We start from the raw sequence: 17,919 nt of genomic DNA, 5'->3' as shown, positions 1-17,919 counted from the left end.
GTTGAAATAGATTATAAGAAGGATCTCCTGGCAGAATTTATTTAGTTTAGCTCAGAGGAGAATGTGATAGTCAAGGGTACATTTGGTTGCAAGGACAAGAGAGTCACTTGAGTTGGCTTAAGTAAAAGGGTATTTGTCCCAAAAACATAACAGCCAGTCCCATGGAGCGGGAGCAGTGTCAGAGAGCAACAAAGCATATCTCAGGTCCACGGCCATTGGAGCTGCCTCCTCTGTTCCTCTGCGGCCACGTGGACACTCATCTCTGCCTTTCTCTGAGGATCTGTTCCAGCCTCCTCTTTGCAGCCCAGCTCCCTCTGTGTGATCTTGATTCCTGCCTTCTCACACCGTTGGCTTGCCCTGCTGGGCTGTTGGTGCCAGTCCCTGTGATGTGATGGTTCCGGTGCCCAGTGGCATCAGCACCATCATCCCTGTGCCTTGTCTTTGTCATCATTTTAGATACTAGGACTTGTCCTTTTCCTCGGCCAAGTGTTCAGCCCTGGTCAGAACAGGGGCCCGTGCGCCGGATCAAGATAGCTGCTCGGAAAATCCCTTCATCTGGGGTTGGGCTGGGGCTTGAGTCTGAAACATATCTGCAACAACAACAAAAAAATTCAGGAAAGCCTTTGATCATTTGAAGACCATTTTATTGATTGATTGACTGATTTGAGATGAAGTTTTACTCTTGTTGCCCAGGCTGGAGTGCAATGGCACAATCTTGGCTCACCACAACCTCCGCCTCCCGGGTTCAAGCGATTCTCCTGCTTAGCCTCCTGAGTAGCTGGGATTACAGGCATGTGCCACCATGCGCGGCTAATTTTGTATTTTTAGTAGAGACAGGGTTTCTCCATGTTGGTCAGGCTGGTCTTGAACTCCCGACCTCAGGTGATCTGGCCGCTTCAGCCTTCCAAAGTGCTGGGATTACAGGTGTTAAGCCACCGTGCCCAGCCCAGTACTAATGAAAAGAAAAGTAATATGGAACTTTGGAATATTTTGTGTTTTCTTTTTCCCTCTGTCCCCTCAGAATACCTCTTCTAGCTGATGAGGATTAACATGCCAGAGAACATTGGGACTATCTTGAACCTCCGTTTTCTTGTCATCTGCATGGTGCCTTCATCTTTCTTTCATTCCAAGTTTATAAATTGGGGGCTGGCAATTCCCAAACTAGCAAAGCTTTTCTTTGGTGACTACTTCTCCCTGTCAGCTGCCCTCAAAGTGCCCGTAATCACAGGGTTGAGCGATTACCAGAAATTATGAACTCTAGCCCCCGATCCAGACAGAAATAAATGTCAGCTGTCCAAGTTGTCCTAATAGTCAAGATCAGGAGGTTTGGTAATAGTTCTTGCTGACTGTTATGCACTAGCCCGCATCATTGCGTTATTTTCAAAATAGGGGAAAATATAATTACTCTATCCTGGGGACTGGGGATGACAAAACTCTGGTGGAGGATACTCAACAAAATAAAAAGGGACCAGGAAGGCTACAGAGTGGCTTCTGCCAGTTGCCAGGGGATTGGGCAATGGCCAGAATTATGTGGTTGGGGAAGCCAAAGGAGAAGGGGACTCCTAAGGTTTAGCAGTGCCACTGGAAGAATCCTGAAGACAGCATTTTATTAGCTGGTTCCTTCAGGATAGTCAGACTGGGGCTGGCGACAGGGAGAGAGGAGGTCCCTTGAGTCATCAGACGTGGCTTGGCCAGAGGTAGGGACGCATAAGGGGGAAGACTGAGTGTGAAGGTGGGAAGTGACATTTCCATAGGACCTGTTGGGTGCTGTTTGGAGTCGTGTGAGGCATTTGTATCCATGGTCTTACATCTTTTTAACAACTATAAGCAGGTATTATATGCTCTTTGCAGATGGGGAAACTGAAGCTCAGAGAGGTTCAGTAGCTTGCTAAGTTGACACAGCCAGATATTTTTAGCCAAGGTCTGATACTTCCTTGCTCCTCCTTTACTCTAATTGGCTAAAACAAAGGGTCACAGTGGGATAGAGAGGGAAATAAGTTTGGGAAGGTAGGCTGAGCTAGACTGGGGGGTTTTGAGTGCCAGGGAGCCCGGACTTTCCCCCTGAGGTGGTAGGGGGTCCTCAGACGTTTCTGAGCCTAGCCACAGCACAGACAAAGGAGTCAAGTGCTTCCTTCTGATGCCCTAGAGGTTCTTGGAGAGCCCCGGTCTCCACAGCAGGGATTCTTTTTTTTTTTTTTTTTTAACTTTTATTTTAGGTTTGGGGGTACATGTGCAGGTTTGTTACATAGATAAACTCATGTCACGGGGGTTTGTTGTACAGATTATTTCACCACCTGGGTACTAAGCCTAGTAACCAATAGTTTTTTCCTGATCCTCTCCCTCCTCCCACCCTCCACGCTCTGATAGGCCCCAGTGTGTGTTGCTCCCTACTATGTGTCCATGTGTTCTCATCATTTAGCCCCCACTTATAAGTGAGAACATATGGTATTTGGTTTTCTGTTCCTGTGTTAGTTTACTGAGGATAATGGCCTCCAGCTCCATCCATGTTCCCGTAAAAGACATGATCTCATTTATGTTTATGGCTGCATAGTATTCCATGGTGTATATGTACCACATCTTTATGCAATCTGTCATTAATGGGACTTAGGTTGATTCCATGACTTTGCTATTGTGCATAGTCACAGCAGAGATTCTTGCTGCCCAGAAATTTATGGAGAAAAAGGCCACAGCAGTCGCTGATTTTCCATAGCTTTAACTGACTTGGACCGGATTTGTGCACTAACAAATAAGGAAAAAAAAAAAAGTCTACTGCAGCATATTTCTCATTTTAAGTTTTTTTTTTTTTTTTGAGATGGAGTTTCACTCCTGTTGCCCAGGCTGGAGTGCAGTGGTGCAATCTCAGCTCACTGCAACCTCTGCCTTCTGGTTTCAAGCGATTCTCCTGTCTCAGCCTCCCAAGTAGCTGGGATTACAGGCGTCCGCCACCACACCCATCTAATTTTTGTATTCTTAGTAGAGACGGGGGTTTCACCATGTTGGCCAGGCTGGTCTCGAACTCCTGACCTCGTGATCCACCCGCCTCGCCTCCCAAAATGCTGGGATTACAGGCATGAGCCACCGTGCCCAGCCAGCAGTGGCTTCTTGATGCTCCAGTCCAGCATCTGTACCTGGATTTGACTGATGTGGTCCCCCATCATACTCTGATAGAGTTCTTTTTGCTGGGATCCTGGAAGATGATCTTGGTTTATACATGAAGAATCTGGGGTCCAGTGAAAGTGACTTGGTAAAACCCACAGATCTGTGCCGAAAGCCTTGGTCAGCTGCCCCTTGGCCTGATGCTCTTTTCTCTACATCAGTTCATTGCTTCACCTCTTCTTCAAGGACTCTGATTAACTGGAAGTGGACATAAACTGGTGTTATTTATGTGGGATTTGTTTTCCTCCCTACATCTTAGTTTGGGTCACTGAATATACTCAGTTTTTATAAGTGATTTTTCATTTCTGTTTGTAACGTCTGAAAATGTGCTTAAGTCTTTGAGAGTATGCTTTAACCTATAAATTTTTGTTTCATTTATTACTCAGAATGTCCTTGAATTTTAGCCTTTGAATGAGTCTCTGGACACTATTTTGCATTACCTGCCTATTAGTATTTAGCCATTGATGAAATCCACACAGATCCTTCCTGGTGAGCAAAGGACCTGATCTGCTTCTTGGTGCTGATGTTACGTGGAGAGTTTGCATATTTCCCAGAAGTAGTGACAAGTGTGACTGGAAGACTCTTAGAAAATTTTTTACTTAACTGTCTGTCTTGATAAACTCTATGTTCATTATCTTTGGTTCTTTGACTTACTTTGAAACTCCCCCCCCCTCCAGCCTTAGAGATCAGCTTATATTGGGCAGGCATTTTTTCCCAGAAATAATAATATTAATATTAATAAATAGTAATAAGGTAATTACACTACTCCTGTATGGTATCCTAAACTTTCTCATAACTTGTTCATCCATCCAGCTAATGTTGATTCCATGCTTGTAAACAGGCTTATGCTAGGCATCAGGAAAGCCGGATGATGAAGGTATAGTTCCTGTCCTCTAGGAATTTCTAGTCTAGTGGGAGAGACAGACACATGAAGAAATAGTCATTGTACACCTTGGTGTATGTCAGGCATATGAGATGCTGTGCTGGGCAGGAGAGGGTGTGAGTGCTGCTTCATTTTACACAAATTGGTGAGAAAGCTTGGATGCTGTACCGAGCATTGAACTAGGTGTTAGGAGATCTGGGTTTTATTGCTAACTTGGTTGCTAACCAGCTGTGTACCTCTCTGAACCTTAGATTCCTCCATTCAATTCAGTAAACCTTCTCTTGTGGGCCCACTGTGTTCATTCAGTATGTTTAATTAGTCATTCATCTGTAAGCCGAATTGTCCTGGACACGTGTTCCTGAACTACTTGCCACAGGGGACTCTTTTATTCTCCTCCTTATTCTGTGCTTTTGTTAGACACATGAGCATCAGTCACAGGCTGTGACCAGCATCAGATAACCAGTGTCCGTAGGGTGTGTTGAGAATATTTCTGCCCAAAGCAAAGGAGCTAGATGTGGCAGCTTACATAACAATGTTGCACATGAACGCGTGATTTCCAAAAGGCTTTGGGGAAGTGTCAGAATAAAATCCTGTCCTCACAATTCTAACTCTGCAGAAGAGCCTTTCCATAGCAGAAAACCCGAATGGGTTGTGTGTGATTTTCAAAGCCCTTTCCTATGCTGTTATTAAAATTCTAGGAGATCACTCAGTTGCGGAGTCACTAGCTGTGCTTCCAGTGATCTGTATCCCTGGGGCCCACTAGGTTCCTCGTCCTTTCCTGTGTCTCACAGCAGTTGGAATCTAGCTCTTCTGACCATTTCCCCAATGCTAATGGGACCCTGGGATTAGAGAATAGTAACTTCAGGTATCCTATTCCTGGAATCCCAGGTGTGTTCATGGCTGTGAGGGCGCTCAGCGCATGCATGTATCTGGCCAGATGCCCTAGGCCAGGCATGTCCACGTTGAGCATTGTTGTTGTTTTTCTTTCTCTCTGTAAACTTCTCTTGATGATGTCATTTTCTTTATCAAAAAGCTTTACTAAACTCCTGCTGTGGTTTGATTGTGTCCCCCAAACTTCATGTATTAGGAAGTTGAGGCTGTGCGCAGTGGCTCACACCCGTAATCACAGCACTTTGGGAGGTTGAGGTGGGCTGATCACCTGAGGTCAGGAGTTCGAGACCAGCCTGGCCAACATGGCGAAACCCCATCTCTACTAAAAATACAAAAAAATTAGCTGGGCATGGTGGTGGGCACCTGTAATCGCAGCTACCAGGGAGGCTGAGGCAGGAGAATTGCTTGAACTCGGGAGGCAGAGGTTTCAGTGAGTTGCACCCCAGCCTGGGCAACAAGAGTGAAACTCCATCTCAAAAAAAAAAAAAAGAAAGAACGTTGATCCCGATTGTGGTGGTGTTGGGAGTTAGGGTCTAATAGAAGGTGTTTGGGTCATGGGGGCACCACCTTCATGGATCGATAAATGCCATGATTGTGGGAGTGGGTTCCTTATAAAAGGATGAATTTCGGCCCCCTTTCTCTCTCTCCCACTCCCCTCTTTGCCCTTCCACTTCCCACCATGGGATAATGGAGCAAGAAGGCCCTCACCAGATGCCAACCCTTCCATCTTGGACTTCCCAGCTTCCAGACTGCGAGGAAACAAATCTGTGTCTTTATAAATTATCCACAACTCCCAATGAAGTCAGGGGGCTATGAAATGTACTTGTGATCTTCCCTTGTCCCCACCCAGTTTCCTGCTCTAGACAAGTTGTACCTCTGGGCTCTTTCTCCTCTACTTTTGCCCCTCTGTAACTGTCACTGTGTCATTTCTGCCTCACTCTGGACAAGCCTGCCATCTCTGCAGGTGTGATTTATTGCCAGATGGTTATTTTGTTAGCAGTGGTTGAGTCTTATGAAATGTAATCCCAACTGATCTTTTTTCCCTCTGTGTGAAGTGTGTGGCGTGCACAGTTTGTGCCATTTGTATACCCTGGTGCTGAGGTGTGGTGGTTTATGGGGGAGCTCCGTTTCTGGCTGCCATGTGGCCATGGGAGATTGACAACAACGCTCACCCTCAGCACTTCAGAGACAGCCATGAATGTTTTCAGATAATCTGTTCAGAAATGGCAGCTTATTCCCACAGTCCGGTGGCTGGATGTCTTGTGGCGCTCTGTGCGTTTCCTGTGTAAGCAGGTGTTCAGGGTTGAGTTGTATCCCTCAGAAAGATAATGTTGAAGTTCTCATCTCTGGTACCACGAATGTGACCTTATTTGGAAAAGATGTAATCAAGTTAAAATGAGGTCACACTGGATCAGGGTGGTTTGTAATCCAATGTAACTGGCATTCTTATGAATGCCAGGTGGGGTGGCTCATGCCTGTAATCCCAGCATTTTGAGAGGCTGAGGTGGGTGGATTGCCTGAGGTCAGGAGTTCAAGACCAGCCTGGCCAACATGGTGAAACCCCATCTCTACTAAAAATACAAAAATTAAGCCGGGCACGGTGGCTCATGCCTGTAACCCCAGCACTGTGGGAGGCCGAAGTGGGCGGATCACGAGGTCAGGAGTTTGAGACCAGTCTGGCCAATATGGTGAAACCCCATTTCTACTAAAAATACAAAAATTAGCCGGGCGTGGTGGTACGTGCCTGTAGTCCCAGCTACTCGGGAGGCTGAGGCAGAAGAATCTCTTGAACCTAGGGGGCGGAGGTTGCACTGAACTGATATCATGCTGCTGCACTCCAGCCTGGGCGACAGAGCGAGATGCTGTCTCAAAAAAAAAAAAAAAAAAATTAGCTGGGTGTGGTGGTCTGTACCTGTAATCCCAGCTATTCAGGAGGCTGTGGCAGGAGAATTGCTTGAACCTGGGGGGCGGAGGTTGCAGTGAGCTGAGATTGCACCTCTGTACTCCAGCCCGGGTGACAGAATGAGACTCCATCTCAAAAAAAAAAAAAAAAAAAAAGACGAGACACAGACACATGTGCAGGGGAGAGCACCGTGTGAGTGTGAGGGCAGGGGTTGGAGTGATGGCTCTGCAAGCCTAGGAACAGCAAGGATTCTGACATCACCAGAGAGGGTCATAGAACAGATTCTGTCTCCCAGCTTCTAGAAGGGACCAGCCCTGCTGACACCTGGATTTTAGGCTTCAAGCCTCCCAAACAGTGAGGAAATACATTTCTATTGTTGGGGCCATCCAGCTTGTGGCACTTGGTTACAGCAGCCCTGGGAACAGAGCAACAGAAAGAAGTAGCAGTGAGTTACGAGTTTCTGCCTACACTGAGAGACTTCAGGAATAAAACCTAATGGAAGGTACTTAGGAATATGCAGTGGGATTGTGTCCTTTTACAGAGGAGGGAACGATCCAGAGAGGTGCTCACAGCCACGCAGTGGGGGCTGGTGATAGATTTGGATCCAGAACTCAGGTCTCCTGGGCTTAGAACTTCTCTCCCTCCTAATGCTGCCTATGGGAACATATTTGAAACCTAACTGGGTTCACATTAAAGAAATGCCATAAAGTTAGGGGGCAGATGGTTTGGGTTTTTTTCCTCTCCATTTTTTGATGGGGAATGAAGGGATCACAGATCTTGACAACAAAATGGAAAGAGTTTATAGGGTTCCAGGTTGGAGTGCAGTGGTGCCATCTCAGCTCACTGCAACTTCCACCTCCTGGGTTCAAGCAGTTCTCCCGCCTCAGTCTCCTGAGTAGCTGGGACTATGGGCACATGCCGCCATGCCTGGCTAATTTCTTTTATATTTTAGTAGAGATGGGGTTTGGCCATGTTGCCCAGGTTGGTCTTGAACTCCTGAGCTCAAGCAGTCCACCCACCTCGGCCTCCCAAAGTGCCAGGATTATAGGCATGAGCCACCGCGCCCGGCCAGGGTTCCAGTTTTATTAGCTACATAGCCTGCAAGCAGAGAGCACGGTGGCACCAACCAACCAGGCTGTATTTGGGGACTGTTGCTTAATTTTCATGCACTTGGTGCTGAGGCTTGAATTGGTACAATAAGATGCAATACCTGCCCAACATTTCTTATTCAGGGCCTAGTTAAACCTTGAACTGGGAAGAAGCAGCCTTTGTTTGGGGGAGCGTGTTCTTCTGCAGCAGATCCTTTTGGTTGAACCATGAAATAATAAGACTCGGTTTGCACAACTGTGAATGCCCAAGTTGGCTGAATTCTTGGTACAGAGGCAGAGGGACGGGATGCATGTCTTTGGAAGTATGAACGTACTGGCTGCTTTGTTCACGATGACTCAGTGTTTGTATGACCTTGGTTTTACTAAACATCTGAAGGCATTTTTGTCAAGTGTCCTCCATTTGCCCAATGTAACCGTATTTTATTTCTGAGACACAGTTGTGCCCTTTAACACAGTCTGTTTTTCGAGGAGGAGGATTCGCTTACCGCCCTTGAAAACCAAGGTCAGTCTGGGGCTGGTGATGGGCATTTGGACTGTTCCTTGGGTTCAAGGTGATTTTCTCTTACAAAGTTTTCACCCTCTGTAATTGGCTTCGGAAGACCACACATAAATAAGGAAAGACAGTTTTCTGTATGCTGGTCCTCTTCACCTCTGGACTGTGGTGGGCTGGATCTACCGTTAACCTTAGCAACTGGAGAAAGGAGTTTCTCGAGACACTGTCTGCCTACCCTGTCTTCGACTCATCTGTTCTGAGGCTTTGGGCTTCTCTCAGTGACCCTCTTTCCTAAATAATAAGTACAGGAACTGTGGGAGAAACTGGACTAAGTGTAAGTCTGAACTTGGCCTTAGAGAGGGTCTTAGTCCTGCAAGCTGCGGGGGCAGCTCTCACCCTCAGAACTTCAACCGAGGCGCCTCTTACAGCATCTGCAGGGGAGGGAAAGGGACTCTCTGGAAGGGTTTCTGGAGATTTTGGTCATACGAGTAGATTCAATTACTTTGGAGCTTCCCTGGGCCATTTTTATTTTCTGTAATACCTGCTGTTTTATTTTGCTAGGCTTTCCCCCCTAGAATAAAGGCACATTCAATAATAAGAATTTTGTAGTAGCCACTACTAAATGATACTGCTCGTCAGTTTGAAGAAAAAGCAAATTGTCTGCTCTGTGTTGAGATTTCCTTTTTTTTTTTTTTTTTTTTTTTTAAAAAGCAGCTTAGAGAAAATCCCTGAACATAGTCTCCTGATTGAAAAATACATTAGTGGATTTCACTGCTTTATCATTTTCTTAAAGTAATAATTTTCCTTACTTAAAAAATTATATGTATTAAATTATATTATTTATACATATAAAATTATATAGATAATATTTATATATATATATAGAGAGAGAGAGAGAAAGAGAACGAGAGAGATCTATTGAAACATATGGCTGAAAACATGCCCAGTGTATTTTTTTTTTTTTTTTAAAGGGAGTCTCACTCTGTCATTTTAGCTGCAGTGCAGTGGCATGACCATGGCTCACAGCAGCCTCAACGTCCCAGGCTCAAGCAATCCTCCCACCTCAGCCTCCCAAATAGCTAGGACTACAGGCTTGTGTCACTATGCCTGGCTAATTATTATTATTATTATTATTATTTTTGTAAAGATGAGGTCTCACTGTGTTGCCCAGGCTGGTCTCGAACTCCTGAGTGCATGTGATCTGCCCACCTCGGCCTCCCAAAGTGCTGGGATAGCAGGTGTGAGCCACTGTGCCTGGCCAGAATTTTTTTTTTGGTTTATAAAAGTGAAAAACAAGGATTTATTTCATGACATTTTGTAGTTGTAAAGAGCCTTATTGTTCCTTGAGTCCAGCGCTCTGCTGTGGGCCAAAGGACAGGAGTCACCTCTGACCCGGTAGGGTCGTTTCTGTGAGATGACTGGTGGATTTGCTAAGATCATATATTGATGCCCCCAAGCTACCCTTTGTATGGTGAATTTGGCCACATACACATCAACAAGTGACTATTTCTAGCCATCCCACCGTGGCCTGCCAGACAGCAGATCAATTTCACCAGTTTTCCCGTCTTTGTCTTTATAGCACGGTTTATTTGTGCAATCATTTGAATTGTTTATGTGCTTTGCCCTTGTTTTATTAAAATGAAAGTGACAAATTAAAAAGGTTAATAATAGGAGTTAGAAAGAGCGTAATTCTCCTAAACACATCAATTGAGAAAGAGGGAAATCAATTGGCGTGAATCTTTGGTCTTGATTGGGTGCTTGTGGGATCTACCGCTGTGAAGGGAAAGGATAGAATGAAAGGGTGTTTGTGAAATGCTGTGAAGTAGTTGTGGATGCTTGAGTCTGAGACATTAGGTATATTTAGAGATTTTATAATCTTTCTTTTTTGTTGTTTTAAGTACTCTAAAAAAGGGAATAGTTCTTTATACCTAAGAGGTGCACATTGTAACATGTAAGTTTTTTTCACTTTCATACATTTTACTTCCAGATTCGTTTGCAGGAAAGAATCAGAGATGGGAAAAAAGAGGAATTGTCCATAGAGGCAAATTCCTCCCAAATGGGCCTGTAAGTTCCCCTCAGGCTGCAGCTCTCCCTGCTGGAGTCTGCCTGGATCAGCATTTCCTTTTCACAAGAGCAAGCACCCAGTCACCCAGTCTCCAAAATCAGCCCTTGTAGTATTTCCTGAATCTCCGAGTTCTCTTCCCAGAGCCTCAGATGGCCCAGTTTTCTGTTTCTGGATCACCCGACTTTGGTTTTCTGGGATCCCTTGCTGAACTCTGCCTGGTGTCACAGTGCGGGGCCTGTGCTCTGCTGGTGCTGTTGAGCCACTGGTAGCAGCCTCGTCCCCCACCCCGGTGTCTGTGATCCATCCAGTTTCATCATGTCTTCCCTGCTCAAGGGCTTTTCTCTTGGCCTCTCTCATGCATCTTCTTCTTGATTTTCCTGCTTCTCATCAAGCTGGCACCTTATTTATCAGGGTCCAGCTTTAATGACACCCCTTCAGAGAGGTCTTCTCTGAGCCCTCCTGCTAGCCTTCCTGGCAACACTTAGCTCCAGGTGCATTTACACATTTATCTGTGACTTGTTCATCACGTGTCTCCTCTAAATGTAAGCTTCACAGTCAGTCTAACCCAGTGCTTGGGACAGCGCTGTGTGCAGGGGGGCTCCAGAAGTTCTGCTGAGTAAGTCAATGGCGCATTCATTCTCCTGGCTTCCTAGGTGCTGACCCTGATAACTTGATAAGGGCAGAGCCAAGCTCTTGGGCCCTGTGGCCCACACCCAGCAGCATCCCACACCCTGCTTGCAGCGGCCCCACTCTTCCATCCCTGAGTTGCAGGTGCAGCGTTCACTGTCTCCAGGCTCTGTCCTGGTAGCCTGGGCACTGTCATTACTGTATCCTTTGCTCAGATGGCCTCAGTGATTGCTGCCATCCATGGAAGTGAGTTCTCATCTCCTCCCTGACTTTCCAGGCCCCATGGAGTGTGTGTTCGCCCATTTAGGCTATCTTCCCTCCAAGACGGAATCTTGTTCTGTTGCCCAGGCTGGAGTGCAATGTCGCAATCTCGGCTCACTGCAACCTCCACCTCCTGGGTTCAAGCGATTCTCCTGCCTCAGCCTCCCAAGGAGCTGGGACTACAGGTGCACGCCACCACGCCTAGGCTAATTTTTGTATTTTTAGTAGAGACAGAGTTTCATCATGTTGGCTAGGCTGGTCTTGAACTTGTGACCTCAGGTGATCCACCCACCTGGGCTGCCCCAAGTGCTGGGATTACAGGCATGAGCCACTGTGCCCAGCCCCATTTAGCCACCTTATTTCATGTTGCTTCTCTGTAGTGTGCCGCTGCTAGACGCAGGTGGGTGCCTGCCCTGCCCTGCAGAATTCACCTTGCATGGTGCACATGGTTCATGCTGGCTTTACCTGCTCCTCCTCCCTCTTCTTTCTGTATACCCCAGACCAACTCTGTCCTAAGGGCTCCGTTTAAAGCCCATTTCCTTAATGGAATCTACTCCTGATCTTATTAATCTCTCTCTCTCTGGCCCTTGGCAGTTATAGTCTGTCTATGTAGTTTATAATAAACTTTATAATAAAGTCTGTCATCTAATGAAATAAGGAGCAGAGCAGATGAGTTTCAGGAGGGTGGAAGTTGGAGTCAGAGAGACCTAGGGCTGAATCTTTGTTTTACGACTTGCTAGCTGTGTGTCCTTCAGCAAGGTAATTACTGTTAATGAGCTTTACCTTCTCATCTCTGATATGAGAGGATAATGCCTTTCTCACATGGCTGTTTAAAGATTAAATAATGATAATACAACTCCTGGAATATAGTACACACTCAGTAAATATTATACTGACGGTCATTTCCTTCATGTTGGTGCTATAGATTGAATTGTGTCTCCCCCCTAATTGGTTGGTTTGTTTATTGATTGATTGATTGATTGAGACAGAATTTTGCTCTGTCTCCCAAGCTAAAGTGCAGTGGCACGATCTCGGCTTACTGCAACCTCCGCCTTCTGGGTTCAAGTGATTCTTGTGCCTCAGCCTCCCGCGTAGCTGAGACTACAGGTACACCACCACATCTGGCTAATTTTTTGTATTTTTAGTAGAGATGGGGTTTCACCATGTTGGCCAGGCTGGTCTTGAACTCCTGACCTCAAGTGATCCACCTGCCTCGGCCTCCCAAAGTGCTGGGATTACAGGCGTGAGCCACCATGCCTGGCACCCCCCAATTTATATGTTGAAGCGCAAACCCTCAATGTGGAGCTAATTAAGGTTGAGACCATACGGATGGGGTCCTAATCTGATTGGATTGGTGGCCTTATAAGAGGAGGAAGAGAGATCACTCTATTCATGCACACACACCAAGGGCAGGCCCCATGAGCACACAGTGAGAAGGCAGCCGTCTTCTTCTCACGAAGAGAGTCCTTACCAGGAACTGAAGCTGCTGGCACTTTGACCTTGGACTTCCCAGACTCCAGAAGTGTGAAAAAGTAACTTCTGTTGTATGAGCCACACAGTCTGTGGTATTTTGTTCTGGTAGTCTGAGCTGACTAATAGAGTGTGCTTTGGCTCTAATTAGATGATGATTTGTTGAGCTGGCATTGATTGAGCCCTTGTTAGGTGTTGGGCACTATCTTAATTAACCTGACCTGTCTAATCTCTCAATTCTCAAAACCACTTTAGAAGTTGGTTAAGTTACTTGCTAAGTTCCCCTAGCCTAGCTGTGCCAGGATTAGAACTATGACTTCACGTTGCAGCCCTGTGAAATGGCACCTCCTGCAGTTGTGCAGGGCAGGCCTCTGCGGCTGTCCGTGGACGACCTTGACAGATGGGAGACCACATGTGTGTCCCTGACTCCAGTGCTCCTGCTTTCACTAGAGAGCAGATGACACACTCCTCGATGTCAGGGGAGATGCCTTATATTTCATTTCTGGTGGCACTTAGCAAGTGCTCTGTGCACAGGAAGCAATTAAAAAATAATTTTTGGTTGGTTAATTTTCCCCAAACACTTAGATCCTCCTACATCTGGAGAAAGAGTGAAATTTTCACCCACCCTCCTGAGCTCCCCCGTGTGCATCCGCTGAGCTGTTTGCTGTCACCGAAGGCATTTGCGTGTCAAACCTACCCATAAACTTGCTGAGTTGACAAAAGCAAAGAGAGATCAAGTTTTCAGTTGTTGGAGAGTAGAACCGTTGTGAGTCTGAATCTGCAATTCTTTTATTCTCTCAGTGAGTAGAAGTGAGTCTTTGTGAGGATGGCCTTCAGCCAGTATCTTGACACCTCAGTTACGTAAGTAGTTCTCATCTTGTTCTCTTTTGCTTTTTTCTCCCTCTCATGTACACTCACAGTAAGAGGCCTGAGAGAACGTTAGCCAACTCCTTGTTTTTTGAGACAGAGTTTCACTTTTGTTGCCCAGGCTGGAATGCAATGGCATGATCTTGGCTCACCACAGCCTCCGCGTCCTGGGTTCAAGCAATTCTCCTGCCTCAGCTTCCCAGGTAGCTGGGATTACAGGCATGTGCCACCATGCCTGGCTAATTTTGTATTTTTAGTAGAGACAAGGTTTCTCCATGTTGGTCAGGCCGGCCTTGAACTCCCGACCTCAGGTGATCCATCTGCCTCTGCCTCCCAAACTGCTGGGATTACAGGCGTGAACCATGGCACCCAGCCCTCCTTTTTTTTTTTTTTTTTTAAATGTTTGCCTCAGCTTTTGTTATTCAGAGAGAAATTGGTCTCATCTGCCTCAGGACACGGATGGCTTTACCTATAATTAATTAAGCCTTTTCCTCTCTGAAGTTGATGGGTTTGGACTTTTGAAAAAGATGAGCCATGTGGCATCTTAACTTAGGCTCAAGGTGATAGGGTTATAGATTTTAGACCTCCCGGACACTCTCTGTAGATATTGGCCAATATTCTTTATTAGCATGTTTATGTAGGCATTAGCCAGTATTCTTTATTGGCACATTTATAATTTATACCCCACTTCCTTTTCATAGGGCTTGCCATAAGACATATAGGTCACAATCAGGTCGCTAAGGTAAAAATTGAAAATAGACAAATGCAGTAGAGAAAGGGGAAAGCAAATATTCCAAATTCTTGACCTAATATATTTGTTGTGATTGAGTGCCTGACAGCCAAGGCAAAAATGGAAACTCGGCAGATTCCATAATTCTCCTTCCCTGGTAAGATGCCGACTTAGGAGAGAGACATAATCTCCAGGTGCAAGTTTATAAAAAGATTTCATCGTAAGGCTGTTTCTCCATGGGATATAAAACCATGTAATTTACAACACGTACAGCAACCTTAGCTCCAGTTCAGAGAGCCATCAAGGCTGTTGTTCCTGCCATTAGTCATGACCTTATCCTTCTCTGCCCCTGGCTAAGGCCTGTTCATCCTGTAGACTTTGACAGCCATCATCGCCTCCAAGAAGTCTGCCATGATTCTCCCTGCTCAGGCTGGGTCATGTCCCTCTTCTCAGTGGAACCATAAGACAGGGCTTATTTTTATCTCTGCATCTCTGTATTGCTTTATATATATTTTTTACAACTAGATGAGGTATTCCTAGGACTCATTCCTGGTATTGTGGTCGGTGTGGGGCTGATGTTTGTTGAAGAAAGGAAGTTTTTTTTAATCTAGATTACCAAAACAGTTTTCCAAGTGGATGAAACCATGTTATATGAATGAAAGTCATTAGTTGTTTTTTAGTGTCTGCCCATAATAAGCAGCTTGTCTGTGACTCAGAATTGTATGTTCCTGATACATATTAGAAGAGCTGGTTGTCAGATGCAGACTCAGGAGACTTGGGTTCTGGTCCTGATTCTTCCACTAAGTAGAGTTATGACTTCAGCATTTCACAGGCTTAGTTTCTATATCTGCAAAGTGAGCACAGTGAAGCAGGCTGGTGGGCGCAGAGGTGAGGAGTTGGTCTTCTCTCCCGCATGCCATGCCCAGGGCAGCCATCCATCGCTGGCCACAGCTGTCATCCTCAGCTGCTTCTGTGAGCACCATTCTCAGAAGCCACCACCAATCCCTTGGGGCTGGCATCAGAGAAGAAGTCTGTTTAACATCTGTGGAAAAGGTTACCTTTGAGGTTCTTTCAGCTCTAATGATTGTAGCATATCCCCTGCTGTTCTCTGTTATCACTGTAGTGGGCTGAAATGTCCCCCCCCACCAAATTCATGTCCACCTGGAGTCTTATTTAGTGACCTAATTATTTTAAAATAGCATTTTTTTAGCTGGGCATGGTGGTGGGCACCTGTAATTCCAGCTACTCGGGAGGCCGAGGCACAAAAATTGCTTGAACCTGGGAGGCAGAGGTTGCAGTCAGCTGAGATCGCACCATTGCACTCCACCCTGGGCGACAGAGCAAGACTCTGTCTCAAAAAAAAAATGAATACGTAAAAATACAAATAGGGTTTTTGCAGATGTAATTGGTTAAGATGAGGTCAGAATGGATTTGAGTGGGCTCTGAAGTCATTGACTAGTGTCCTTACGAGGAGAGGAGAGGAGAGGAAACAGATATGTGGGGAAGATGACACAGGAAGAGACTGGACCAATGCAGGTGTGAGCCAGGGAGTGCCAAGATCGGCCGGGGGCCGCCAGAAGCCAGGAGGAGGCAAGGAAGGATGTTCCCCAGGTCCTGTCGGCTCCTTGATTTCACACTTCTGGTCTGTGAGAGAATTTCTGTTGGTTTAAGCCACCAAGTTTGTGTTAATTTGTGATGGCAGCTCTGGGAAACTATTGAAAGTAATGGCAAAAACTGCAATTATTTTTGCACCAACCTAATTTGGTGCAATACACTCACCTCTGATATTTGTCGTCCGTTTTGCCTGCTCTATCAGGCTAGTGTGTCCCTCTTCATGTCTGCCTGGAGAAGCCTCATGCGTTGGAAGATGTCTTTTTTGCCATGTCACATGTGGTAGAACCTGACATTTCTCTGCCTGTTCGTGAACATTTAGACATTGATAAAAGCTCATTTTCCCAATTAATAGATGAAAGCATATGAATTACTTTATATTTTTGAGGGACATATGTTTAGTTCAGACTCCCTGAGGTCTTATTCAAATTATCAAAAAACCTGGCTACCGCAGTGTAATTCACAGATGGTACTGACTCTAGCCAAAAAAGGGAAAAAAAAAAAAAAAACACCACCCAAAACTGTGCTCCAAACACAAAACTGCTTGAGTGTTCTGAGCAATAGAGTATCGAGGGAATGGTGTTGGGTGGATCCCTGCTGGGGAGCCTCCTGCTACTGCTTCTCCCATCTTGGACCCAGGAGGGCACTTCCTCTAGCTGGGGAGTTTCTTCACCGTCCCTTTCATGTACATGTCATCATCAAGGAGACCTCCAAGCTTTTGTCTGTGTTTTCTGTGCCTCAAACACCATCCCCTCTTTGCCAAGCGGTTTCATATGTTATCTAAAGAGCTCAACACTCTGTAAAGTGGCAATGATTGTTCCATTTTATGGATGAGGAAACTGAGGGTCAGAGAGGCAATTAGGTAACCGATCACAGGTGACACAGCTAGGAAGGAGCAGAACAGAATCTGAACTCAGATCCTTCCTATTCCCAAACCCACGTGCTTCCTGCCCCACCTGAAAGGGCATTTGTGGGCGGGGTAGGGACAGTGGCTTGAGCCAATGCAGATGAGTATAGATGCATTTGGAGAGAAAACTTGTAGAAGTGGAGAACATGAGGGAACAGAGATGGGATGGCATAAGAGAAGGCCAGAAAGATAGGAAGGTGCCATGTTGGGAAGGGCTTGACTTTCAGGCTTGGAAGTGAGGGTGTTTTGTGTCTCTACTGGGGAACATTTGGAGGCTTGGAGCACGGAGAGGCATGGAGTGTGGGAGTGGGATTTGAAGTATAATGAAGTAGAGTGATGGGTCAGCGGTCCAGCCGGGTTATAATGAAGGATGGAATTAGGTTGGCAGCAAGGTGTACACTTGGTGACACCAGACCTACTGTCACAGAGGTAGAACCCACAGGCTCTGATGATAGCTGTGGGGGTCATAGGGTAGGCAGACAAGGAAGGGAAGTAAGAATCTAGGTTTAAGTCTGCTTAGAGGCGAGGGGAATAGGGAGGAGAATGGATTTGGTCTGACAAGCAGTGGGGCAAGGTGATGAATGGGTTATGGTCTGGCCATGATGGACTCAAGGGGCCAAAGGGTCATCTAGAGAGGATAATCAATTGACAGGCAGATGTGTGGGCTGCAGACACACCAGGTCAAGCTTAGGAGTAGTTGAGAGGATCAAGCAAAGGGCCTGGGGCATTGCCGCCCCTCCCTCCGTCCCTCCCTTTCCCCCTCCCTTCCCCTCCCCTCCCCTCCTTCTCTGTTGCCCAGGCTGGAGTATAGTGGCATGATCACAGCTCAGTGCAGCCTTGAACTCCTGGACTCCAGAGATCCTCCCATCTCAGCCTCCTGAGTAGCTGGGACCACAGGTGCGCACCATCACACCTGGCTAATTTTTTTAATTTTTTCATAGAGATG

General features: G+C 46.1%; 1 protein-coding gene and 1 long non-coding RNA gene across 15 annotated transcripts in view; one reads left to right on the top strand and one right to left on the bottom strand.

The window, feature by feature from the left end:
- The window catches only part of FOXN3 (forkhead box N3), a 460,729-nt gene that overhangs the window by 218,270 nt on the left and 224,540 nt on the right, over positions 1-17,919 (top strand). The gene's annotated exons all lie outside the window — the stretch shown is intronic.
- LOC117975874 (uncharacterized) overlaps positions 4-17,919 on the bottom strand; it is a 62,766-nt gene continuing 44,850 nt past the window's right edge. The window contains exons 2-4 of one of the 2 annotated variants that reach the window (XR_010109832.1): positions 6,103-17,919; positions 3,129-3,354; positions 4-590 (exon numbers count right to left, since the gene is read on the bottom strand). The exon at positions 6,103-17,919 is cut by the window's right edge and continues 17,250 nt beyond it. This is a non-coding gene — a long non-coding RNA (uncharacterized LOC117975874). Of the gene's footprint in view, positions 591-3,128; positions 3,355-5,292 lie in introns of those variants that run through there. The other variant, XR_004666272.3, reaches the window with a different exon arrangement.

This window comes from Pan paniscus, chromosome 15 (genome assembly GCF_029289425.2).
Source record: "Pan paniscus chromosome 15, NHGRI_mPanPan1-v2.0_pri, whole genome shotgun sequence".
In the NCBI taxonomy this organism is placed as follows: domain Eukaryota; kingdom Metazoa; phylum Chordata; class Mammalia; order Primates; family Hominidae; genus Pan; species Pan paniscus.
This window is presented reverse-complemented; position numbering and strand designations above follow the sequence as displayed.